We start from the raw sequence: 27,844 nt of genomic DNA on the forward strand, positions 1-27,844 counted from the left end.
ATGGGCTGCAAAATTAAAATACCCCTCAACGCTGCTCACGAGGCAACATATTTACAACTCAGATTCCAAATTTCTTTTCCAAGGAGAACAAAAGGTCAAAGAGGAACAATGTATATCACTAATGAAATTGAAAACAGTATCTCTTACCTTCTGTGAGCACTTCATTTTTTGTTCTCAGTCCACTGTAATTACAATTCAAGACAGAATTGCTTCCAACGAGTAAATGGTCTTGGGGATGAGATTTAGATGATTTGATTAATGAGATTTAGATGATTTGCATTGGAGTTCTTCTCTCCTTAGCTTTCACTGGTGGCAGAAGGTTGTGTGTGGTGCCCTGAGCTGGAAGGTTTTCCATATGGTTAATACACTAATATAAGCTATCTTCCTCTCTCCCAAGTGTTTTCTGTATGAATATACAGCATTCTTACTGCAGTGATGCCAATAGTCACATCATGTGGGCACTGCTTATAAACAGGTGACTCTTCTGTATTGCTAAAACGTGGAAAGAAATGAGAGATGTCCTTGTTGGCTGAGCTTTTGAAGAAAGAAAAAACCAGAACAGGCAAACCCTCAGAGCACTGTATTTGGCTATACACTAGATCACACAGTTTTTGTTTCAACAGGAAGTGTAGAATTATTTAGCGCATTGCAATTGAGACAGAAACGTTCATAAAGAGCTTGAACCAACGCCATTATATCATGTGTGTTTCCTCACACCAAGAAGCACCAGCTATAGCTCACTGTTGTTTATCACACCAGTACAAACATTTTAAAAACACAAATTTTGATCAGCAATTTTCATTGCCTGCAGCCCATAATGGAGTTCAGCTTTGGACAGGAATAAATTGCAGTATCTGACAGACGGATTTGCTGACGCAGCAAGCTCATTCAACGTCTAAATGAAACACAATTTCCTTAAGGCTAGAGGTTGGCTGAAAATTATTTACCTACAGGTAAGTTATGTCCATGAGCTTATTCCATTACTCTACTGCTGTTCATTACAGTCCCCTCATCTACTGTGTGTTGTGGTATATATTTAAACTTAAATAATAATAGGCTGTCTGAAAAGACTTTTTGGTTTTTCACAGATTCAATAATAGAAAAGATATCAAAGCTAAGCATCTTAAAGATGAAAGAGAGAATACAGCAGTTGATTAAAAAAAACTCAATGTTTGCTCTGAAAACTATTTCACCTTTCTTTTTTTTGAAGGAGATTACATTTTAGAACAAAAGAAATAATTTGCAGTGAAGAGTAATCATTGGCAAGTCAAGAGTAGAAGATGTATAGATAAACTTCACCAACTCCTAAATGAAGGTGTGGTTATAACTTTGGAGTTTCTGTTGTGTAAGTCTGTGCTTTCCAGTGTGACCGGAGTGTCTCTGCCTTGTGGAGCCTGCTGCATTCTTCACAGTAAGCAGGATTTGATAAGAGAGGACTGTTCCAAATCTCATCTAGTAGAGCACTCAAACACATCCTTACATTTAACTAGGCAAATACCAAATACTCCTGCTGAGTTGACAATATGCATTCAAGACAAAACATCTGCAAAACTAAGTGCCTTGCTGAACTGAGACTAGAATACACATATGCTGCAAGATCATATCACATCACACAGGATTTATTTTCACTTAGAGCATTTACAGGCTGTAAAGTGTAACACTTTACACCAGGAAGTTAACCAATTTTAAATTTCAGACTCTATATTGCATATTTTATTACTAGGGAACATATAAAGGTTGCTCTGAAAGTCATGCTTCCTATTTATTTCCATGGAAACTACAGCAGATACAAAGAGCACAATAACACCACTTCATAGAGAAAATCCTCAGCAACAAAACAGCCTTTTTCCATGTACTCACCACCATTAGCTGTACATTTTTGCCAGAGATGAATAAATGCCTGCATGATGCACTCATAAATTCCTGTGCCAGTGGAAGTGATTCACTGTCACCACTGTCACCACCCACCTCTTCACTGTACTCATATCCACTGTTTGGTCTCCAGAAACATTCAGCAAGCATTACTGAATGTCAAGGGGTACAATATTTTCCTGTATGGAGGAATTCAGTGGCACACCTTTGCTTCTTCCACACTTCCATGTCAGATGCTATTTTGTCAGACTGCCCCTCTGCTGCCATCTGTCACACACAACAACATGTAAGGCAATGTTGGTGGGAAGGTTCCACCTCTACTGCTGACAGTTGCCTCTGACATTGCGGGCCAACAAAAAATAGGAGGCATTTTTTTCAGAGCAATCCTTGTATAACGAACCTGTGTTTAGAAAGAGTGGAACATAACATTTTGCAACAAGAATCTCAGATGAAAATTGCTTTTTGCATGTAACTTGATGCTATTGTTTCTAACTTCAACCTTTGCTTTTTTTTTTTTTTTTTCTTAAACTCTCTTTCTAATCTCTAACAAACCAAAATAGAGAGAAATAATCTACTTGACAAAACAAGTTTCAGTCATTTTTTTAATAAGAGTTTCCAGGTTCAATAACATTAATAAAGAAGTGTTAAATCTATGTGAACTTAACAAGCAAAATTCATTTCACTATCGATTTAAATATATATATATACAAACACCCCCTTTCATTTTCTGTTACTCACAGCTTTAAAATGGTGAATGATGCCACGATGGGTGGAAACTTGTCCAGGCTGTTGGAGAATTTTCCAGTGAAGTACCAACAGAAATAGGAGGTGACTGAGAAAAGAAAAACAACAACCAGATTTCAGGATTCTCTCACAGAAAGGATGCAGGGCTAAAAAAATGACCTTGAAGTGGCCAGGCTCAAGCACTTGTTTCTCTCCTGTTGGAGAGAGACCATTGCCCATGAACAGCTTACCACTAGATCCAGGAGATTCAATACATATCAAAATGACCTCCACAGCTACAGCCTAGAACATTTTTTGTGTACTTGTCATGGCTTAAATCACAAGGCAAAAATCGTAATTACAACCACCTCGGTGGTATGAAGTATGTCCACATGTGCAATTACTTGCAGAGCCATTTTTAAGGACACAACTACTACACATGGTCTTCTGAATCTCAGAGAGAGCCAAGATACTCTTTTGTATGCAGCTGCAGGGTGATGTCAGTCCGAAGATTTTGCAGTTAGACTAGTAAATAGGAGAAAAAATCATCTGGTTCAAGCTCTCCTACAATTTTACCTTTGCCATCCCCTCCTGTGCCCTGAGGGACCCCTATTGCTACCACACTACCTTTTCCTCTTCTCTTCTGGGCTTTAGTGGGAGTGTAGAAAGTCAATAGCTGGAGGAGAAGAGGCTAGATAGAATTTAAAGACGGAAAGTATAAAGACACTCTGCAAATTTTGCAGAGATACCCCCCAAAAAATCCAGGCATTCCAGCCTGTCCTATTCCTACACTTTCCTTCCAGCCAGAGGTGGCTTGACTGACCTATATCATTAACAAGGGATTCTGGTTGCCCTCAAGCTGGAGAGCCTCAGAGACTGGCTCCTGTACTGGCGGAGGTGGCCACCAGGAGTCCCAGGCAAAGAAGCACATATGCTGGAGAAAGGCTCTAAAGACCAATTCGTGTTTCACACTTTGTGTTTCAGCAAAGCAGGCTGGGAAAAGATGACCTTAGCAAAAGCAACACTTAGCAATTCCATCCACCACTGCCCTTCGTCTCTTATTTTTCCATTTGCCCTTCTTCCTTCAGTCTAGAGATTTTGGAAAGAGAGAACTGAAACTGATAACTTACCATGGGAACACTCAAACCTTTTCCCCAAAATGTGAGTAGAGTTTCAGCAAATGTATTTTACTTTTGCATGACTTATCACTTCAGCTGCCAATGTCCTCCGTCATATTTTCCTGGGCATAAGAATGGTTTGCCAAAGGCCATTTGGTAAAGTAATCTGAAGTATCTTCAGGTTAGTGGGCGGAAGACAGGAATTAAGATGTAACAAAGTGGTGAGATGCAAGAGGTGCTTGGTTCAAGGCATGTTTTCTTCCACAGAAGAAAAGCATTCTAGCCAAGAAGTGAACTTTAAAGAATTTTTCTTCACATAGAAGATAATCAACACTATGATACATTAAAGTATTCATACTAGTTAACTTCTCCACTAAATAAAAAAAATTAGCCTGGGAAAAGGATTTCTAACATTGATATAGAAAATTTTCCTTTCTGAGAATGCAGAGAACTAGGCAGGTAAGAATTTCCCTTCACTACTCTCTCCATATTGATGGAATGATCCAGTGCAGACCGTATCATACAGAAGGTCTTCACTGCTGACCACTGAAGCTGCGTGATACAGTTAGCAAGACTGAAGTAACAGTGGTTATTCAGTATTTGCTCAAATTGAGTCAGTAGTGTTTAGTTTTTGCATCCTACAGTAACATTGGCTCAAGCAACAGTCAGCAAAACAGGCTAGATGAACCAAGCCTTTAGCCTCTAGAGCCAAAAGTAGTGTGTATACAAGAGCTACTGGCTTTTGGTTTTGCTGGCTATGGATAAACGCCACTTTAGAAGTGACACATCAGAATTAGAATTCACAGCAAATGTTTATAAGCTGATGGAACATCAAATATTAGCAACCTTCAGACACAGCACTTCAGTAATTAAAATCTTAACTTAGCAGTTCAAAAGCTAATGAGGCATCACAAGAAAGTTCTACAGTAGGATTGCATACTGCATCCTTACTCCTATGACAGGCCATACCTTGTTTAAAATCTCATAAAAAAATCAATTTACTACCCCTTCACCTCCTGTAACACTGAGAATAAAACACATTCTAAGCTGATGAGGCTCCTCCTCCAAGAGCAGGATTCTTGTACTACATCAAATGCCTCTATACTACAATCCATTCCCTGGAAGGAAGGCTGTTTCTGTACACTTTAAATACTCACCAAGTGCATTATTTCTAAGGAATTAACTCCAGCTGTTAAAGCAGAATGAAATTGTAGTTACAAGCTGTTTTCCAAATTTCATGTACAAGGTGCTTTTAATCTATGATGGAAGTTTAGTTCCATTCCACCAGCTTGTTTTTCAAGCAAAACCTTCTGCAACACTTTTCCCTAGTCATCCATGACAAACTTGCAGACACCCATAAAGGAGCAAGGTAATTGAAGCAGTCGATTGAAAAATGAAGGCCATTAAAGTGATCTACCAAACCTTACAAATAAATAAGAAGTGAATGAGAAAATGGAAGCATGACATCTGTAATTAATTATTATATAATGAAAGTTTACATCTGTTATTCCTTAAATCTTTCAGATTAATATTTTTTAGTTCAATTTCTTGAAGAACTGTACTGTTTAGAGAGGAGTAAGAAATAAATCTTGTTTCCCTTTAAGGGAATACACCACTCTTAATTATAAAAGCAAGAGTTTACATTTAGACTTAATTAATGAACTATATAGGTCACTCCAAAAGCAATGGCTGCTATTTATTTCCATGGAAACTACAACAGATACGAAAAGCACAACCACACTATTTTGTAGAGCAAATCCTCAGCTACAAAACAGTATTTTTTCAACATAATCACCACCATTAGCTGTGCATTTTGCCAGCAGTGAACAAGAGCCTGGCACGCTGCACTTGTAAGCCACACATGACACTATCAGTGCTATCAGGAGACAGCATTAATCCTGTGCTGCAGACAGTAACCCAAGAGCTTTAGAGTGGTGAAACCAAACTGCAGGTGCTTGGCCAGAGGAGCTTTGGCTCTAGGCTTTGGTTGAGAAGGTTTAACTCTTCACTCACTAGTTCATTAAGTCTGTTAATATTCACAGGGATTACCATGACAGAGAAAGAGCAGCTTCTACATCTATTCGCTGGTTTTAATTTTAGCTTTGAATTTATCCTCCTTAAAATTTTCTGAACCATTTTAACCCTCTGTCCACAGGTGCATTTATTTAGGTTTTTTCTTCTCACTTTCCCAGCCGTAATTTTGATTTATATGTGGGGAAATGTAAAGATCAAAACCAGCAGCTAGTGGAATGCCCAAGCTGCTAGAATGAGCTGAATTATGCAAGCTGAGTGTTTGGTAAGAAACCTGCCTACTTACTTCGGCAGCTCCCACAGCAAGCAGCTTAATTTGCTATCTGTAGGAAGATGTTCAGAATCATTGAAGACATTCCCATCCATCCTCCTCCCCCAGTCTTTGGGATCAGTTGGCTTGAAAGAGTCATTATCCCTTTATCCATCTCCCTCAGCCTCCCCATTAATGCATTTTATTAGTATGTGTCATGTGAGCGAAACATTCAGGGTTTCATTTGTAACCTGTGCAATATCCAACTAAGGACACTGCTGATAAATGAAGTTCCAAGTTCTACTTGAAACATTATTACATAATACATCAGTTTTATGTCAGAGGTACTGATGTTTTTATGGCCTCTCCATTCAGAGTAATGGGTCTGTACTCACAGGGGCTTCATAATCTGAAATTCAAGCATCTCTGAGATTGACGAAGTCATTTATAAAACCTGCATCATGAGACAAGGTTTTCTTATAGTGGGAACCACTCTGGTTTCCGCTGACAGTTTTAGTCTGCATGTTTCCTAAAGAAAATCCTAATCCTTAACATGAAAATAGCATGATGCTAATGAAGGCATTTTTGGCTTATAATCTTGCCTAAACAAATTTTGGCAATGTTTTTTTGCAAATGGACACACAGAGCTTAATTTCCTGAACAATTCCTTTCTCATGCCATAGCCAACATAAGACCCCACAAATTCTGAGTCACAGCATCTGCAACAGCTCTTCTGATGAAATATAAGTTCCTTATTTGGCCTAAAACATCCTGGGAAAAGAAAGAAACGATGCAAAGAGTCTTCACCAAGTGTTTCTAAGCCCTTCCGGTGCACCTGAAAAACAGCATTTTCAGCTAAAGAAAACAAGTCACACATTATAAATAGTTTTTTTTTAAAATATATTATTTAAATCTAAAATGTGTTTGAATGTCTTTTATATGCAGCTCTCCAGTAGGTGAAAAAATAAGGAAGATTTGATTGAATGTATGAAGGAGTCCAGTTGTAAACAAAGCGGGATTTGATGAATTCACCCAAATTCTCGCTGCAGGTCTCCTCTTTTCATATGATTTTTTTCCCCATTCTTGTCCTATTGCTTTCCCACAGTCCTGACAATGTGAACAAAGAAATGTTCATGTCAGACATTATGCTGCATTCTCTCTGTCTTTGTTTCCTAAATGCTAAAGAAGCACATTTTGTAATTCAAATTGCATTGTGTTGTAAAACTTCGGTGTGAAAAACTGTTTTGCAATGCCTCTCTGATTTTGCCAATAGGGAAGTGAACATACTTCAGATCTTACACGTCACTATAAACCACTCTACTTGAATCTGTTTGGCCATACATTGCCTCTAGTTTCTCTCTGACTCAGCTTTCTCTTTTTAGCACTCTTATTCCAGTGTGGCATCAAAACAGGAAATAGCTTTTTAAGGCATTTTCAGGAAAATAGTTGGAAAGCTCCAACTCCACCTCAAATCCTAAAATATACGAGTGAGAATGCTTCTTATTGACTTGTAATGGTCAAAATCAAGGAACAATTTCCCTTTTGATGCAAAACTACTCAGAATGGCTTCAAATCAGCCTTTCCATCCCATTACTGAAGCAGGGATTGTCTCACTGACAGCACCTACCAAACGCAGCATGCTCCCCTCTGAATCCATTACAATCTCTTTCACACTTTCCAAACCAACTCTATTCCAAAGCATTCGTATTTTAAGTGATGGAAAGGAAAAGGGAAAAGGAGAAGAAGAAGGAGAAGGAGAAGGAAAAAGGAAAGAGGAAAGAGGAAAAGAGAGCCACCTCACCTTAAGTGAACAACTTTGGACATTAGTATTTTCATTACTAAAGAAAAGCCTAAACACGAGGAGAGGAGAAAAGAAGGTATAGTTTATAGGTTAAGTAGATGTTCTGCTAAGAAGACTAAAGGTTCCTGGGCTTAATGCTTTCCCTAAATAAGATTACTTGAAAATAGACTTACAGATGTTGTTTATGATCTCCATGAGACCCAAATCTCTGTCCGTGCTGGAGGGACAGATGATCACAATTGATCACAAATGATCTATTTTCAGTTTATTTTGAGCTCTACCTACCATGTGTCTTTCAGTTTGCAACCACAGATAAACACAGCCCCTCCTCTAAGATGCTACCTTCAGAGAAAGGAGGCTACTGAGCAGGAAAAGCAATAAATTGTAACAATGACTAGATTTTTCTTAAATAGTACAGAAGTTATGCATGTGAACAACTGAGTTATTTTGGGAGGATTAAGCTGCAAAGAGATGCGTGTGTGTGCACACATAGGTATGTATATATACATATATGTAATGTACAAATAATATATGTATAAACACATATAAACAATGTAGTACTGACAGTCAATTCTGTACAACATCTAGTTTTTCAAGCAGCACTCCTATTTCCTGCATCCCAGGGACTTCAGCACCCTTGCCTAGATTTTAGATGCAATAACTCAGTTGCAATAAAATCTAACTCCAGTTAAGATATATCTTTACCACTGCAAGTATAACGTAACACACTAAGCACTTTAATTTTTTAAGTTCTTTTGGGCTCCAAGTAAAATCTCCATCTGTTCGATCACATTCACAGCCATGAAGAAATTCCCTGTTGTATGGGGACACTGATTTTGCAAGGCTGAGTACCAAGAAGGAAAGATGAACAACACTGAACTATAAAAGTCATGATTTCCTACTCCTCTTGCCTCTTTCCTGGAAAGTTGTATATTGAAATAATCTACTGATTTAGCATTGCATGCAAATAGCAAAAGTTTCACTTGTTTTTTTCTTGCTAGTATTAGAATTTAATTTAGCATAGCAACTTGCAAGGCAGGCACAGAGCCAAGAACAAACTTCAGTTTCTAGCAATTAAGGTGGTGTTCACTTCTTACAGTTATGAAGGGAGCAGTTGTTTAATGGCAAATGTTGATCTCTTTAAAATATTATGTTGATGTCAAACTGCTTTTTGTTCCTTGGCCTCAAGAAAATAGTTTCCTTTCCTTTTCAGTGCTCTTGATAAGCCATCAACAGATTTGCCTTTTCCTTCCTCTTCCTCTTTTCCCCTTTTCCTGATGAAAATAACAAAATCCCAAGCTGAGCTCCACAAACAACATGGGTGCACCTGTTGCCTGTGTGCTGCACTGACCACGCATGACAACTCAGGAGTAATTCTCAGTGCAGCATATATAGATATATATGTTTTTTGGCCTAACATCAGGTCTGTTAGTGGCTGGGTGTTTGCAGTACGCCTCCATTTCTTAACACTTCTTTGTTAGATTCTCTATTATTTTCCATTTAAATGCGAACAATACACAGTATCTCTTTGAAATTACCACTGCTCTTAGAGACAGCTGAAAAAAAAAACAAAAACAAAACAACAACAGGAGAAATACTGAGCAGCTCAGCTGCTCCTCATAGCTCCTCTCAGGACAACCCACTAATGCGCAACAGTCACTGAACACCATGTATTAATGGAATGTGTTGCTGTTCTCTTGCACCACAAATAACCACCTCCTGTAACTCCCATTAGTTTCCCATTAGCCAGTATTCATAAAGGTCATTAGGAACTGGCATATTTACTTATCTGTACTAGGTGGAGCTGCTTTCTATGTTCTGTGCTGCAGGCAGTGCTGCATATTGCCACGAGTTTGCACAGAAGCTTAATACTTTAGAGTGTTACAATCTGATTTTTCAAGAAACATTTTCAAGATAATCAGTTTCTTTTTTCAAAGTCATTCTCAGCACAGCAGCGTTCTCACATTTGTGGTGTTTTTGCCTGAAATGAAGGGGGAAAAACAAACAAAACAACAACAAACCCAAAACGTATCCGGCTGTTGCTGCTTTGTTGTGTCTAGCTTACAGAGCTAGTTATTCGATACAAATAGAAGCACATACATACCACAAAGTCATCTAGGTTCTAACTTCCTCTGTGAATATCTTGGCACGAGAAAGAATAAAAGGAAATGTGAAGAAATGGATTGTATCACCTACTAAAATCAGAAGACAGACAAAACAAAAGCAAAAAGAAAGTAGATGAGGGGTTATGGAGAGAGGGGACCGCATGTATTTTTCTTACAAAGCAAAAAGGAAGTAGATGAGGTTAACCAGCCACTTTCTTCAGCCAGAGAATTTCCAGGCTTTGTCAGACTTTGGATAATGGACTGCACAAAGCCCAAAATTCATCCACTACATTCATTTTAACACCAGTTTTTAGTATTCATATGACATGTATGTGTCCACCTTCCCCTTTCCCTTCATCTCTTTCCATGGATGTTTAAGATTCAAGTAAACCCTAGAAATAAAACCAAGTGCCCCTGCAACATTATCCAAATGCAACTCCATTTTCTATCAATATCTCTTGATGGGAAAAGCAAGAATTTGCTTTTCATGCTCTCTCTTACTGTTGCACAGTAATGAAGCAAGTCCTAGAGCCAGGAAGAGCAGAGCTGTAAGCACTGACCAAATGAAGAGCACTACTTATGACTGAGTTCAAATGAAAACATAATAACTGCCCTAATCCAAGAGAGGGAAATTCTGGAGAGAGTACAGCAGAGGGCTATGAAGATGACTAGGAGCTTGGAGCACCTCCCATAGGAGGAAGGGCTGAGAGACCTGGCATCTGGGGAAGGCTGAGACTGGATCTTATCACTGCTTATAAATATCAGAAAGGCAGGAGTCAAGTGGATGGGGCCGGGCTCCCAGCAACAGGACAAGGGACATTGGGCACAAAGTGGAACACAGAAGTTCCATATGAGCATAAGAAAGAACTTTGCTGTTAAGGTGACACCATGGGCACAGGCTACCCAGAGAGAATGTGGAGTCGTCTTGTCTGGAGGTATTCAAAACCCGCTTGGATGCCTTCCTGTGTATTCTAGGGAACCTGCTTTAGCAGGGGGGTTGATTGAACTAGATAATCTGCTGAGGTCCCTTCCAACCCCTGTGATTCTGTAAAGTACAGTATTTTGGTGGATTACATCCTGCCATTTCCAGGTGCAGACAGCCCACTCAAGGACACAATCACTTGCTCAGCTATGCCCAATTCAAACCAGAGGTAAAAGGCTACTGGTGTCCTCTCATCAGTTGCCCTGAAGCCTGCTCCCTTCACCACAAGTGAGTTTAGTTCTTCATCACAAAGTGTCATTTAAAATGACACTGGTGGTTACGGAGAGTGGGACTCGCATGTTTTTCTCACAGCCTCCCTTAGTGAAAGTCTTTTGAATTGGGTCCTTTCTTAAGCCTAGAATTACCATGGTAACCCTTCTCTGTATTGATATTGCCAGTATTTCCTCCAACCATTAGTTTATGTACCCAGTAGGCAATTTCCTAAATTTATGCAGCTCCTGGTAATGAGTCTGAGCTTGCTTTACTCGGAGCCCTCACAGTTGTTTTGTTCCTGACCCTCACAAGGAAGCTGACTGCTTCCTCTCCTCCCTGGCCTAAATTATTCTTAGTAATTACAAGGAGAAAGACTAAGGTGCAAGCAAGTGGCTAAGAGGTCTTAATGTGAGGCTTGACCCCATAGGCACCATTCTGTCAGAAGGAAATTAATTTTCCAGGATGCTACATCTCCAGCTGCTACAGCTTTCAGTATCAAAAGGACAGCTCAGTTAGCATTACAAGCACTCTGCACAGCACGGTTAGCTAGCCTTTAATTTGTGCAGGAAACTTAAATAGTCTCCTTTAGCCTCATTTGTGTCTAATAGAGGTGTAATAAGGGATACAGGATTGAATGAAGATTTGAAGACCATAAGGTGAATCACATCAGCTAGAATTGTGGTGGTTTAAATGGGCTTATCAGCTGGTCAGGCAGTCAGCAACATGATCCTAGATTACTCACTGTGCAGTAGCACTGCGAACAAGGGTTGGATATCTTGAAAGGCCAATGGCCTTTCCTTGTACCTTCGGCATTTATCTACTTAACCATTATCTAAATCCTCTATACTGCCAAGCTGCATTCAATAGGTTGCACAAGATCCGGCCTCACAAATCCCTTTCTGACTGCTGACGCTGTTCTCATTCACTGGGAGCCCCAGAACACATCTTGGGAAGTTGGTTACCAGTCCTATTATTTTATGCCCTGAGAAAGTTTGTTGGGAAATATGACCAGGCAGAGTCAGAGAGCATTTTGACCAGGGGGGAAGCAACTGATCCCAGCTCACTGAAGTCTTCAGCAAGTCTCAGCATGGGCTAGCCAGCTATTTCTACCACACATGCTAGTTACTTGCTAGAGATAAGGAAAAGATATGATCCTGGAGCTCTCCTAAGAGCTCCTGGAGAACTCACCTAAGCCTACTGAGACAGTTCTACCTCTGCTTCCCCCACCCGACCCCATTTCCTATTGGGTTTACCATACTTCTCTTTCCCTGTATCTCTTCACACCTCATTTCAACACTGATACAATTTCCTCTCTTCAGATTCTGTTGTTTTTTAATAGAATTGTCCTTTCATCCAGTTAACTTTGGTGCTATTCAGTGTTTGGCTACATGTCTTTTGTTGCCCTAAATTACTGCTCCTTGACACATACTTTACTACTTTCCTTATATTTATGTGCTATTTTCATTTCATAGCCTCCTGTCTGTTCTGTCCTTGTTTAACTTTCTCAGTCCAGCTTAACTTTCTCTATTTCCCCTGCACTCCCACTCGAAGCAATAAATACTTGTTTTCAAAATAAACTCAGAAAAGCATTTGATTTCCTTTCTGCCCATCCCTTTGCTTACTCAACTGCTGCAGTAGCAGCCAGAGGGTGCCACTGAAATGAAGGTTTCTATTGTGCTAAGCACTCCACAGGCATAATAGTCCGACCAGTTGTTACTTACAATACATGCTGACCTTTGAAGAAGCTCAAGTTTTCAAAAAGCACCAATCCCAAAGGGGAAAAAAGTCAACCATTTAAAATGAAATTCTGCAAAGAATTGTTTATCTACAGCTGCTAAGGGAAGAAACATCACAAAATGATGCTGAAACAATTTTCAAGAATTATTTGATTAAAACAAACAAACAAACCAACCCAAACCATTTTTAACGAAAGGTTTCGATTTAATTTCAAGTGAACTTGCAGTGGAAAACTCTTGGAGCCAACGCTGTTTTCATCTGTAACTGTGAGCTTCCTAGGCAGTTTACTCCAACAGAAGAAGGTGTATATTGCCTTTCATAACAGCGCTGTGTAAATGCCAAACTGAGAGGAAAAAATTGCTGCATGATGCTGGGTAAGCCTGCACCACCGTCTGATGCTAAACACTAATTGTTCTGAGCCTCCTTCCAGTGCCTTGGTCTCAAAGGCTTCCCCTCAGAGGCTGTTCCGACAATCGCAATGCCAAGGAGTGGACCTGCTCCCAGTTTAAGGAAATTAGATTTGATCATCACAAATTCTAAAAGGGAAAGAGAAACAAAAAGTTTCCAAACTCTTCCTTTTTGCTTTGTTATAAAGTCATAGAATCTTAGAATCACCAAGGTTGGAAAAGACCTCTAAGATCATCTAGTCCAACCACTCACCTATCACCAGTATTTCCCACTAAACTATGTCCCTGAATACAACATTTAAACATTTCTTGAATTCCTCCAGGGACAGTGACTCCACCACCTCTCTGGGCAGCACATTTCAGTGCCTGACCACTCTCTCAGAGAAGTTTTTCCTAATGTCCTCTGGAAAATCTCTAAAAATGCTTCAGTCTCAACCATTGCTGCATTGCTTAGTGGCAAAGAAGGAATGGAAATTGTGTGCTTAGTTTGAAGCTGGGAATTAGGGAACCAAAAATGCTTGCCAAAAAGGATGCAGAATAATTGGACCCCCTTCAAGTTCTCAGTTGCAAGACATGCCTACATGACCAATGTGATAAGCAACAGGGTTTCTACAACCCCCGGCTCAGTTGGAGGGATGGGTCAATGCTACACATCCTCGTTCTCTGCATGCACAAATGCCTACTCCCACCTACACCCACCTTGGAAGAAAACAGCAGATACATATGTGAAACATCCTCCTTTGTACTTTTTGTATTTTTGCCCAAATATTACTGGACCAGAGACTAAACTGGAACCAAGAGCAATGATCTGGATTTTCCTCCCCTGCCTATCCAATTTTTTCTTTTCCCAATCTCTCTTTTCCTGACCCCTCATCTCTCTTCTCTCTCTCTCTCACTTTCTCTGTCTTTTCAAGTTATATAGGAATATAAGTCATATAATCATAGCTTATTGCCAATAAGTTATAGATATGTAAATTCATATATACACTTAGTCTTGTGCTAAGTATCATAGTGAGATACTAATAAACATTCAGCTGATTGGTGTCATTTCACCTTAATTTAGCCTGAGGGAGTTTCAAATCCTCATCAGCCCTGATCTGATTGGGTTGTGACAAGAAGTAAGCACAACTCTCTCTATATCATGCACATTAAATTGAATCCCAAAGATTGTTCTTCTTCTGGAAAACAGGGTTTGCAAGAAGAAAATCCCCATGACTAAATCACCAAAGGGGAAAAATCACAAGCATGTAGCATTTAGCTATTTAGAAGGTAACTTCTAGAGGGTTTTTTTCTCTTCCCTGCTTATCTCCTGACTTTATTCAGGCTGTGTGCATCAATTAGAGTTCACAGAAACTTAGAGATGGAGAGCACCCAGAATTCTGGGTTTTGTAACTTTAATATTTGTCAAATCTGTAACTTTGGAAGTTACCAGCTGATGGCTGGCAAGAGATGGCCAAAAAATGAGCCTTATCATAATTTCCAGTGCAAAACCTGTGCAAAAAACTTCACAGCTGTACTGCTACACTAGGAATTTCTGCTGCAAACTGTATAAACTAAGGGGAAAAAAAGAGGAGAGAAAGCAAAAATGAAGAAAAAGTAGGCTGGAGATCCCATAACCTAACATATGACTCAACTCTTTACAAATCTTGGGCTTCACTTAGAAGCTGAACACCATGATCTATAAACTTGTTTTTCCATTAATGACCTCTGGCACATCTCAGCACTAAGTGGTGCTGGTGTGCAGCAAAAGAGGCAGCTGTCTATTTCTGTACCTTAGGAAGCAATGTTCCTTGTTTGCACACTGTCTGGCAATAAGAAGACAGAGAGATCACAACGCAGGAGACATGGGTTGGGAAGGTCTTGCTGTTCCTCTCAGAACTCACTTGAAACAAGCTTCTAAATTGAAAAGATGAAGGATCTATCATCTTTAAAATATAAGTTTTTGGTTTTTCACTTGCTTGTTTGTTTCTAAGACAGAAGGTGATGTACTCACACTTTTCCCTCAAGAAAGGGTACTCATAAGAATGCTTTTAATTCAGTCATCATGGATTTGGAATGATTCAATTTCATGCCCACTATGGCACTGAGCAAGAGGCCCATATAGTAGAGAATCAGTCAGAGATAGAGACCCAACAAAGGAAATTCTGATACCCCTCCACAACAGTGGTGCTGACTGACAGCCAGAGAAGTGATGAGTACTCCAGAAACACTTTCCTCATTTTTATGCAGTGCTAAATTCTAAGGTGACCACAGTGCTGTCTGTATGGGAGCTGATATAACCCTCATGACCTGCTCCCCTGCACAACAAACCATGTCAGCATGGTCTACAGGGTGTTTCCAGCATGGAGCACACAGAACTGTTGGGTAAGGCTGCAGCCCACTCTCCTTTCAGCCAGAAGGCTGAGTGGAGCTGGCACTGCAAAGGGCCCCTGGCAGTCTGTGGAAGCTTGACAGGCTTTTCTAAGCTGATATGGAAACAAACTACCATGACGATAAGGATTAGGCAGGCAGCTGATATATTCAGCAGGTACATCCACACACATCAAGGGTGCTACCTAGGCCCTTTCTTTGCTGGGATTGCTGAAGAGCAGGGCAAACCACGTACTGGTAAAACACACCATATCTGTTGCACCATTAGCAAGGGCAGGCAATAGTGAAAACATATTGCAACTGACAACTAAAATCCAGATTAAAGCCTGCCTTCAGAAAACTGGCAGCAGTTTGACTAAGGGGAAGAAAAAGGAAAAAAAAAATACTTTGTATGCAGATAGATCATCTTCTTCTGCATCAGTAGGTGGTGCTCTTTACATGAGGTATTGCAAGCTGCTTCTGAGAAACAGTGTATGCATGTCCTGGGGAGAAATCTCTAAGTGCTTTTTTTTTCCGTAGGTCCCTCTTCATTTCCTTAAACTGTCAGACCTTCTTCCCCCCAGAATGGATAGGCAATAATCATATTAGCTCTCAGTGGGTTCAACCAGGAACTTTAGATCAATCTCTCACGGGAAAGCCAGAGAACGTGCAGGATTTCTGTACCCCTCTGGAAGGCTATCACTCAGTAAGCACTAACACGAACCTTCCTTTGGAAGTGTCACAGAAGGCATCTCACCATACTCCTACCCACAGTTACTTTGGAAGGAATGGGCTGAGCAGCAGTGACGTCGGATCTGACAAAGCCCAAACACAGCACATGTTGGTACAGTGTTTCAGGTCAGCATGTAAGTCTCACAAATCACAGGCACAGCAAAACCACCCTAGGTCGTTCTGTATCATCACTTTTTCCATAAGGCTACCAGAATCCCGTATATCCCAAACAGCCACAGTCACGTAGAAATTCTGAGTGAAAATGTGTCCTGGGATCCCCACAGGAATACCAGCCTGATGGTGATGGAGCACTGGCACAGGCTGCCCAGAGGAGTTGTGGAGTTTCCTTCTCTGAAGACATTCGGGATCCATCTGGACACTTCCCTGTAAGACCAGCTATCGGGAATTTCTTTTGCACAGGGTCAGACTAGGAGTGACCTAGAGGTCCTTTCCAGCCCCTGATTCTCTTTTCTGATCCCCAGAGCAGAGGAATTCACGGTGCAGCCAGCAGCAGAACCAGCCGTCCTAACCTCCATGGCTCAGCACACATTGCCCTCGTCCTCTGGAAAGGGAATACTGGACATTTGTTTGTTTCATGGTACCTCATGAAGGTGAGGGATTATCACACAGCTTTTAAATAGCATCAGGGGCATGACAATACAGAAGCAAAGTTCTGGGATAATGGACAATAAGTCCAAGTATACAGATACATATAAATGAAGCAAGTTGGCACACTTACATAAAAGTGCTATAAATGATGCAGTGCAGTGCAGGACTCTTTGTCCTTTCCTAGCTGCCTTTTAAGTCTATAGATTTCTACAACAGACACTCATTTTTTCATGTCTTCTTACTGTGTCAGGCACTAAATGTTGCTCTGCAGTCAGTGTGTTTGATGAAATGACCTGGATTTATGAAAAGGAATGAACTCCTAGCACTGAACACATCCGGCCCGTGACAATAACAGCAAGCCCACAAACCACAAGCACTGGGGCTGGCAGCACTGAGGAGGAAAAAAAAAAAAAAAAAAAAAAAAAAAAGAAAAGGTGGTGCTTTTCAAGTTAGCTTTGCTGCCAGAAAACAAAGATAACAAGGAGATTTGTTCTACATTTAATGCCTTCTTAGTTCCATAGGAAACTTGGTAGGGGTGCTGTTCTCCAGAGGCCTGAGGCTGAATTCCTTCATCCTTGCCAGGGAACTAACGCACAATGAGCCACAGGGAAAGAAGAATTGGTTCCTCCACAGCTTTTTAAAAACCATTTTTAAACTCAGAAATGTATCTGTGTTTCTGTGTTGGTTGTCAGTCCTTTGCATTTGTGCGCCTCACCAGGAGGTGTGATACTTCCCTACAGCAGGTGAGGGAGAGAAGCAAGTATCTGGACATGGTGTTCTTTCTTATTCTTCAAACCTTTCACAGATTTTACCAGATAAATGGACGAGTCTTACCCGGCCACTGCCTGCTTTCAGTGCCCGGGTCCCACAGGCACAGTCCCCATGCCAGGACACAGTGCTGGTGTTGCAGCTGACCCCATGAGGGTTTTGGGAAGGACTCAATTAGCCTCATTATCCAAGGCTGAATGTGTGGCATATGTCACAAGAACTTCCATTATCTGTCCTTTAGCAAAATTATTTCAGTTCTACTTGATGTCTTATATCTCCTATATCCCTTTCTCTATTTCTTAGCACTTCTTCATCTTAAATCGTCCCTCTTTTCCCTGCAGTACCCCCTGTTGCCCTCTCCAACGAGGCCCAAGCTCCCACTCAACTCTGGATATAACAGGCTCATTGTTAAGCTCAAGCACCGATAACCCAGGGAACTTCTTGAGAACAGAGAAATTCATCTTCAAAACATGTTGCTGAAAAGCATGCACAGAGACTCCGGAACTCAATCCCTCTGTCTGTACTTCCACAATTTCTTTTTGAGTGAGAATATTCACCTCCAGATAGCACTAAATATGGCGTGCAGATACAGCTTTGGCACTCAGTCTGCTCTCATTTTTTGCCTGTCATCCTACTGAACGAAAGCAAACCCCAGCACTTTTCTGCTGGCTGAATCTTTGTTTAGGATAGGTGTTTTAAGGTATAGAAAAAAGATTTTTTGGGCTACCTAAAAAAAACGCTGCACTGCTGTGGTAAACTGAACTATATATCTTGACCTGACATTTCCTGTACATCTCTATGGGCTTGTTTTTACTCCATGCTCTGCTCTCTCAAGCTAAGCCCCCCTTTGAACGTGGATGGGAGGAAAAAAAGGAAGACAAAAAGGGATGAGGAAAATCCACTGGTGCTGCGAAAAGACTCCCATCTCCTGCTGACTGCACCGTGCTTGTTCAGCACTGAAAGCACAGAGAGAACAAAACAAAACTGAGCTGCTGCAAAAGGGAAGCAGTACTTGAAGAGCTCTCTAAATTAACACAGGTGTCTGCTGAAAGGATCTGAAGTTCTGGCTGCTGAGCTTATCATCACAAGAAAGTGTTCACGCAGGACAGATGGATGCATCGACTGCTTTAAAATCCTCTAATTAAATTGTAGTTTGGGTTAAGATAGCAGAAAAGTCCTTCTGTTTATCAGAACTCAGATACTAGTAGGCAGGCACCAGTTATTGATCCCCCTCCGGGATAGCAAACATCTCCATCTCGGGGCTGCAGCAAGGCAGCTGCCAATTAGCGGTAGCCATGGTGTGTTTGTGGGGGAGAGGGAACGTGGCTGCTCTGCAAACACAGCCCTGAGCATGGCCACAGAGCATCACAGGGCCTCTCTGACTACTGAGAGACTTGTGTGTTCTAAGAAAGTGTTAACCACCTTGGTGATAGAGGATTATAGAATCATTAAGGTTGGAAAGACCACTAAGATCACTCAGTTCAACCATCAGCCCATTGTCTCAGTACTTGACAAGCGTTTCACAATGTTTAAGGATTTGAATGCCCTCCTCTTCATCTCCTAAAAGGTGACATCAGTGCCATGCTGCCTGGGGCTTGTGCTCTGAGAAGCCTCTGTTCCTCCTGCTGGTGCTGCCAACAGCAGGCTGCTGCCTGTGCAGCCCGGGTCAGGAGTCCCTTGCTCGCCTCTGACCCAGGATCTCAAGTCAGCAAAGCAGATATAAAGGGACAATAGTGGAAGCACTGCGAGGCACACACCAGTTAACGTCATTCCGATAGTTCTCTGCTCCTCTCCCTTGCTGCTCCAAGTCTAAAATCGAACCATTCAACTCATCAGTACTACTACAAAAACACTGACATCAAAGGCAGTACGTGTTATCAGGCTCCCAAGAACATGCAGTAGCGTTACTGAGCTGCTGCACTACTTGTGTTATAAAACACAAGCCTGCTGGGTAGGGCAGAAAGTCCCTTGCTCAAAAAAGTTAGAAATACTGGTACAGTGCCCCTTCCTGGAAACCTGGACACATTTAGCTGTAACTGCATGCAATCACCAATTTCTCCTGTGCTTAAATTAGATGTGAATTAGCACTCTCAGCAAGTCATTTGAGGTCTCAACTTGCAAATACAGTGAAACTCAGGAGAAATACAGAGCCAAGAATTTGGCTGCATACAGAATTTTAGTTAGTTTGCAAAAGGAGAAAAAATTAATCCAGCGTATGGAGGAAATTGTGTGCTATTGCACTCCATCAGGAGAATCCAGCCTGCGCTTCTCATCTAACCGCATCTTGGACACGAACAGTCTCACAGGGCTGCTGCAGCCTTACAGATGTATTCTAAATCAGAACTGACTGCAGTTCAGTGCTGCATGTATGATCCCGTTGCTTATGATACAAAGCATTTTTACAAAGACTTCAGTTTATGAAGCATTTTGGCATGTTTCAAGAATACACAGTCCTGTATGAAGCCTTTTCTACGAAGCCTTAAGAAGCATTTTAGCACAGACTCATTTCTTTATAGCTTCCCTCTGGATTTCAGCATTGCTTAATCTGAACGAACGGGAACATTAAAACACAAGATTCCATTATAGGATGGCAGCAAAAAAGTTAGCATTGAGTCACACACAGTGTTAAGTGTGTGAATTATACATGCTTAACTGGGGAGATAGAAAACTTCTGCAGGAGACAAATGGTCTCAGAGTTTCTTCTGTGTCAATTAAACAAACAAACAATCAACAGTGTCTTAAAAACAACTTCCTTAGCCTGTACTGTACGGATGGACATTCTGGTTCACGTGCCATCAATGTGTTTATTCAAAAGAATTATCTGGGCAAACTCTTATGTACTCTGAAAGTTAACAGTTTTTTTTTTTTTTTTTTTTTTATTAAATAATTCCATCTTTTCTTTGCCCTCCTTGGTCTTGTTACCAGGAAAGCCGCTTGCCAAGGGAGTCAGAACTGCCATCTCTGCCTTACACAGTGACCCTCAGTGGCTATGGTAGAATCATAGAATCACTCAGGCTGGAAAAGACCTTAAAGATCATTGAGAATATAGGAGAAAGCTGCTAACCAGAACGATCAGCATTCGCCACAACTATTCCAAGTAGCTGCAGTACACAGGGTGTGACTGTCCAGCTACAACACACCACTGCTTCCAAGGATTATAAACAATAATATATCCTCTCCATTTTAGCCTGATGTCATACTCCTAAAACATGGATTCACTTTGATTAAAGGATAGAGTGAGGTATAAAACTGATGCTTTATCCATGATGCCATGGCTCACAGCAACGATGAACAGTTTTAAGCATGCTCTTACTCCTGTACTGAAGTCTCAGAGACCAAATTGTAACTCCTTTCCCTTCCTTGTCTTACTTCATTTTTAAGCTTCAGTGATATTACTACATTCTGGTTTTCCACTGAGGTGTGGGCACAGCACATCATCAGCCTCAGCATACTTCTTCAGCCCTTGTAGTACCTAACAACATGGCAGCATTGCGTGAGGGAGGTTCAGGCGAGGCTGGAAAATGGCTGGCTCTCTCCACCTGTCTCTTCACCTCTTAGGGAATGTTGTCCAGCTCCTGGACTGCCTTAAGGAAAGCTTACCTTTCCAGCAGCTGCAGACCATGGCCTAAAGGCTTGTTCCACAAAACTATTTGGTTGCAGAAAACTTTCTGCTACAACCTAAGCAGTTTTAAAGACCGAAGTGCCATCTGTTCCTGCAGCGCTCACACAGAGGGATGGCACTGCTGGCTGCTTTGGCATAATTTGTCCCCCACCCATTCACAATGCCTGTACTCCTGGTTAAATGCACAGAGAGCTGAACCCAAACATATACATCAGCAGTGGTGTAGAAGGGTGTGTGGCTTTAATTTATCAATTAGATCAGCATTTGAACAGAAGTTCAGAATCTAAACATCAATCAAATCGTACAGTTTCCACCTTTAAACACTTCGCTATTTTAGCTTTCAGATTACAGAAGGAGAAGAGCCACTCATGCAAATATTTTTTGTGTCTCCAGACAGTACTACAAAAAAAGCACTGTCTAATCCACATGGCAATAATTTTTTGCATCAAATTTTTCCCAAGCATCTACTATAGAAATAGGAAAAAGATGCAGAAATATCTATAAGCAGCACATTTTCAAAAGAGAGAAAAGCACTTAACTAGTTAAATAGACTGAAAATAAAAGTCATTAAGCACCAGATGTGAATAGAACGATGTAGTACCCTAGATGAGAAACAAAACCAAAGCTGAAATCAAAAGATCACCCTGCTGGGTTACAAATCCGAAGTGGCCAGAGCAGAGCTCACCTAGAGCCGATCAGTATCCCAACAGTGCTGTACTTCTGGAAGGATGTTACCTCCTTGGTCAGGGATCTCAGTGAAATGTGTGGCACTTGTTGGGAAAGCTTGCTCCTCCCAGAGACACAATGTTTGCTCATGACAAAATAAGGCCTCCATGATGAGCCCATAACCTCATTTTTCAGCCAACACATAGGGACAGACATTCAAGTCCACGTCCTGGCTACTGCGTTCAGAGACTTTAACCCAAAACTCCAAAAAAAGTCCACAACCAACTCCTTAAAAATATGTAATACTTTTTCTGTCCTCTGAGAAATATCAAAACATGTGTGTGAGTAGAGGAGAATCACTCCACAGCCTTGCAATGCTCTGTGGCACAAGGCAGCCATTTTCTGTGCACCTGTGCGCTTCTTAACAAATGCTAATTGCTGACAGTTTTTACTGCAAGGAAACTAGAACACACTTTCCTTCCTGTACCCAAACTCACTGCTGAGCAGGAAGTAGTAAGAAAACAACTTTTTTTAACAGCTGTATATGGGGCGAGACAAGAAATTTTATCTGCTTACCAGATATTTATTTGAATAGAGGGATGGAACCACAACACTATTAATCCAAAAGGTTTAGTAGTTGAATGATTCAGGTCAAATTCACCACTGTAATGCATCACTGACTGCTTTTCAAGAGCTGTCTACATAGTCATTACTCCAAGTCTTTATCTCAGTGCACGTGCACACGGGTCAGATGCATGAGATCTCACTGGTAATCAGCTGCGCTGCAGAGATGCCTGGGCTTATCAGCAAGTGCGTGCAACCACAGAGCAGACTGAAGCATGCACATGAATTGATATTATTTTCCTTCTTACTGTCTCTGACTTTGCAGGCTCACACCCAAGAACGTGCCTATTGACTCCTAGTGCCGTGGTACTCCTATTGCCCCTTCAGCAAGTGTGTCACAGTGGGGGAGCTGAGTGCCTTGAGGATATGAAGGAGGGGAGATGGTAGAGCAGGAAACAAGGGCACTCAGTTGCTTCAGATGTTGTACTGAGGGATATGGTTTAGCTGGGAAATATTGGTGTTAGGTGGATAGTTGGACTGGATGATCTTAGAGGTCTTTTCTAACCTCAGTGATTCTATGACAAAGGGAGGTGGGAGCAGACATACAGCCAGGGGTGTCTGACTGCTAACAATACCCCAACAGAACAGTCTGCCATGGGTCTCTGGCAGCTCTTGAAGAGCTCAGAAGTTTTTCTGTGTCCAGAAGAGGGATTAGGCCAAAGCCCAGGTAACAGTCAACACAAACCCTTCCTTGATAACACAGGTTGTGTGTCAAAGGGGAATTACAAAAATCCAAATAAGTGGATTATATCAACTTTACTAGGAAATTCATTTTCCTCGTGGCTCTTGAAAGAAACACTGTCAGAGATTACGTCTCTCTCAGAATACAGCAGCTTTCTGAGCAGAAAATAAAATCCACTGAGTTCAGTGAAAAAGATGCGCTTCTGCAGGTTTGGGATGAAGGGACCTGAACAGTCCGTTTGATTTGCGCTGTGCAGAAACTGCTCAGCAATTTCACATTATGCAACACAAAAAACCCCACCCAAAGCTGCACAAGTGTGCAGTGTTAGCTTTCAGTGGAAATTTTGACAGCGCAGAATTACCAAGATAAGAGAAGTTTTCTCTTGCTATCCCTCTTCAGTGTCTTTGATAGTAAGGTTTTGTAGCATTCAGGCAAAAATAACCTGTGGTTTCCCCACAGGAAACCCACGATACTGCTTGTATAGGAGCGATAATTTCAGGGCAATTAATGAGATAGCATTGTGCTTAGCAGTGGTTTAAGATAAAACACAAAATTCTCAACGTTGTCTACAACGCAAAAAAGACACCAATTAATTTTAGCCTAAGTGCAAGGATCCACTGCATTAGTCAGAATCACTCTTTGCAGCATTTGAGGTTGGCTCTCTTCTGGCAGCAGCTTTATGCCAGCGTTTCTGCTCATTTCTGGTTACAACTGATGGTGCACCAGGTCTGCACCTGCAATCTAAGCAAAGAGCTACACACTAAGGTTTAAAGAATGTTTCTACTTCCTTGATGTGTTCATGAGATTAGAGACACCGTACATGACACTTTAGCATGAGCTCCCCTCAAAGCATTTCTGCTATGGTTATTTGCTTTCCCTAGAAAATCAGAGATATTTATGGCAGCCCCACTTCAAACAGAAGCCTACAAGATGTAAATGACCTTTATCTACATTTTTCAAGACTTTTACTACAACCAGTATCTTTCACTCTTTGCAGAGGGGTTTTCCACAACACCACTTACCACCAAAAAAATAACATCATTTTGTTCCAACTTTATCTTAGGACAAAGTTTTTGTTTTTTCCCTTCAGAGCGTCTGATATGATGCTATGTTTTGGCCATAGGAGAAAAACACTGTTGATAACACACTGATGTTTTAGTTGTTGTTGAGCAGAGCCAAGGACTTTCCAGTTCCTCTGTTCTTCATATTGTCCTGCCAGTCTGGGAGGCACAGGGCGCTGGGAGGGGACAAAACTAGGAGAGCTGGCCTAAACTGGCTAAAAGGATATTTCATACTACATGACATCATGTGGAGAAACTTGAAAAACAGCAGGGAGCTGAAGAGGTAAATAGCTGCTATTTGGGAATGGCTGGGCATCAGTCAGTTGATGGTGAGCAATCACTAGCACACCACCTGTTCTGTATATATACACGTTGGGTATATATACATATATGGCATAAACACATGTATGTATGCATTATCACTATTATATTTTTTCCTCTACTTTTTCTCTTATTAAACCGTTTTTATCTCAACCCATGAGTTCATGCCACTGGAAGGGGGTGAGCTAACGACTGTGTAGTGCTGAGCTACCTGCTGGGTTAAACCACAGCACGTTTTTAAAAGAAAGCCTGTAATTTGAGTAGTGATAGAGAAAGTAAGCGTGTGAGGCCTGCAGCTATTGTCAGTTGTGCACTTTATTTCACTTTCAGCAAGTTAGAATAAATGTGCATTCTGAGGCCTTCAAAAAGTACCACTTGCTGACAGCATGAACGTATCACTAAAATGCACTGAACTAAACGAGTTCATAAGTAAATAAGAGATGTAAATATATGAAGTCAAATGTATTGGAACCCTGTGCCAACTGCCTCTCCAACTACATTTGAAAAATGTTATATTCTGTTTTAGTGCTCATTTTTTATGAAACAGATAAGGTGGTCCCCAGAATTGGGGATAGCAAAGACTTTCTCACTTGAAAATAAGGAGGGCCTTTTGATTTCATGACAAAAAGGAAAAGGGAAGTGCAAACTCATAAAGGACTTTCAGGTCAATAAGGCTGAAAACACTTTTCCCTAGAGATTTTCAGTCACACAAAGAAAATTCCAGGCTTGTCAGAGTGCTGGAAGCTGTTATGGATTGCAGTCACAGTAAAAGTTCCATCCTGCTAGAGGACATCCAGAACCAGAAAAACACTTTAAACATTTAAGTTCCAGTAGTAGCCTTGCTTCTGCAAGACAGCTGACCTCCTCTGGGTCTTAGCAATTTTTCCTTAATCAGCCACTGTCTGAGCCCCATGTCCTGTAGCAGTGGCCAGATAGCTCATCATAGAAAGTGGAGATATGAAGGTCACCCTGAAAGTAATACGACCTATTTATTTCAATGGAAACTACAATGGGTACAAAAAGCACAATAACACTACTTGATAGAGCAAATTGTCAGCTATGAAAACATATTTTTCAACAGTCACCACAGGCTGATTTGTGTGGATGAGCTGATAGACGATGCGCTTCATTTTGTGGTGTGACAGCTGCGCGTGGCTGTCTGGTCTTTCCCATCGCTGTTGTCTCTGCTGAAACACACCACCCACTGCCTCACTGTTATCACATTCATTGTTTGGTCTCCAGAAATATCCAGAAGAGCACTGATGAATGTCAATGGGTGCCGTTTTTACCACATGGAAGAATTCAGTGACACACCTTTGCTTCATACGCACTCCCATGTCAGATGCCATTCTGTCAGACTGCCCCTCTGCTGCCATCTGTCACACAGCAACAACATTTAAGGGAATATTCGTGGGAAAGTTTAATATCTACTGCCACACCTCCAACACCTGTCTTTGATTTTGTGGGCCGAGATAGTAACAAAGGAGTCAGTGCTTTCAGAGCAGCCATCATAGATGGCTACCACATGGTTAGCTGCTGCTACTTATCTTCCTCCTCAGAAATGTGCAGAAACCTTTCAGTTCCATATGTGCCACGGATGCAGATCATACAAGTTTAAAGAACTTAATGGTAAGTGCAAGCTACAATTATCTAGAACGAGTACTTAACAGAAAAGAACTACCAGAACCAATAACTATTCCATTATGTAGACAGCACAGCAGATTTTCGAGGAAAAAAATACAGATCTGTAACATACTACTTACCCTATTTTTTGTGTGTTTTATTCCTAACATCAATATCAATATCGCTAATATCAAGCTTAGATTCAGATAAGAATCAATTTAAGACCCATCTTCTCTCTTCTGAACACCAAGCTGCCTTTCATACCTGCTTTAGGATTCTTCTACTTCCTTTCCCCAAAGCAGCCAAGAAAATACTACTCCATAAGCTTTTTTTTAATTTGTCAAGTGATCTCTCAGTCAGCTTCACGTGACCATCCACGTCCTCTGCCAAACTGTACTGTTAATCTGACTCCAGCTGAGCACAGACTTACTCCTTCATACATGCCCATGCACACAGATATTTAATAGGACTGTTTACCTTTTTGGAGAGCTTACGTAACAAGAACCACTCCCAACCGAATCAGAAGTCCATTTGACACTATTCATATCTTGGAGACACCAGCAGCATAAGTTTGCCAATGACCACATAGGTATTTCAGCAGTGAAATATACCTCTCCAGAATATGCACCCAGCAGCTTAGCTCAGGGACTTCAAAACCAGAGGAAGCAGCTTTGTACACAGTACACGCGGCACTGCTTTGTTATGCTTTTCTAAAATTAGGCACAATTTGTCCTTGCCTTTACTGTCCTGAATAACCGCATTTTAAGGAGGTTGCTGGTTTTTAACTTAGCACAGCTATAACAGACAGGAAAGAGAATTAAGAAGAAATATTCACTATAGATTTCAGAGCCTGCAGTGAAACGTTTCTTGCTATTGAAGAGGACTTGCGGTGTGTTGCAGGCTGCTCAGAAGAGCTTATCAAACTCATGCCTCATCCAACAGACTTTGTTGTTCAGCAGCATCTTTGGCTGCAGAAGCAATGATTTGCTCTTGGAGAACAGATTTTTTTTTAACGTGCTACTCCAGGCCTACAGAAATCCCCTGCTGCATTCTCACTATTCACCTATCCATTGTGTCCTTAATTATCTCCAAAGGAATTTATTCCTTATAATCTTCTTGTTCAGGCTAACAAGCAATTCATTATGAATCCTCTGCACATCTCAGATTTACTTCTCACGCTCTCGGCTGAGAAACTAAGTAGCTGTCTCAATTAACACAATATGTATTTCCCCACTACCTATTTTCCATCTTCTCACTCAACTCAAGATCCTTCTTTTCCTTCACTAGAGACCCCATTTTGAGGTTCATATTCCCATCATGTGGCTTCGGGACTCTTCTGTTCGACTGAGCCTACAACATGGAATTGTTAAATCCAGCTGGTTGAGTCCTTCTCCTTCCCTAAATGCATGACAAACCTTTTACTTTCAAACATACCAGTTGCAATTAGCATTTCACAGAACTGTATCTTTTCTATGTCAAAAACTTCAGTTTAGACTACAGATGATAGCATGCATCATTTACTGAGAGGAGCTCTCATCCTAAATCCCA

General features: G+C 41.0%; 1 long non-coding RNA gene across 1 annotated transcript; it reads right to left on the reverse strand.

Moving 5' to 3' along the window:
• Nucleotides 1–315: 315 nt before the first annotated feature.
• On the reverse strand, nucleotides 316–26,923 carry LOC122156274. The gene is made up of 3 exons (XR_006167430.1): nucleotides 26,774–26,923; nucleotides 2,611–2,704; nucleotides 316–492 (listed from the first exon to the last, which is right to left on the reverse strand). It is a non-coding gene; the product is annotated as an uncharacterized LOC122156274 (long non-coding RNA).
• Between the last annotated feature and the right edge of the window lie 921 nt (nucleotides 26,924–27,844).

This window comes from Centrocercus urophasianus, unplaced genomic scaffold, assembly GCF_019232065.1.
Source record: "Centrocercus urophasianus isolate 14NV4802_14NV808 unplaced genomic scaffold, USGS_Curo_1.0 seq_12, whole genome shotgun sequence".
In the NCBI taxonomy this organism is placed as follows: domain Eukaryota; kingdom Metazoa; phylum Chordata; class Aves; order Galliformes; family Phasianidae; genus Centrocercus; species Centrocercus urophasianus.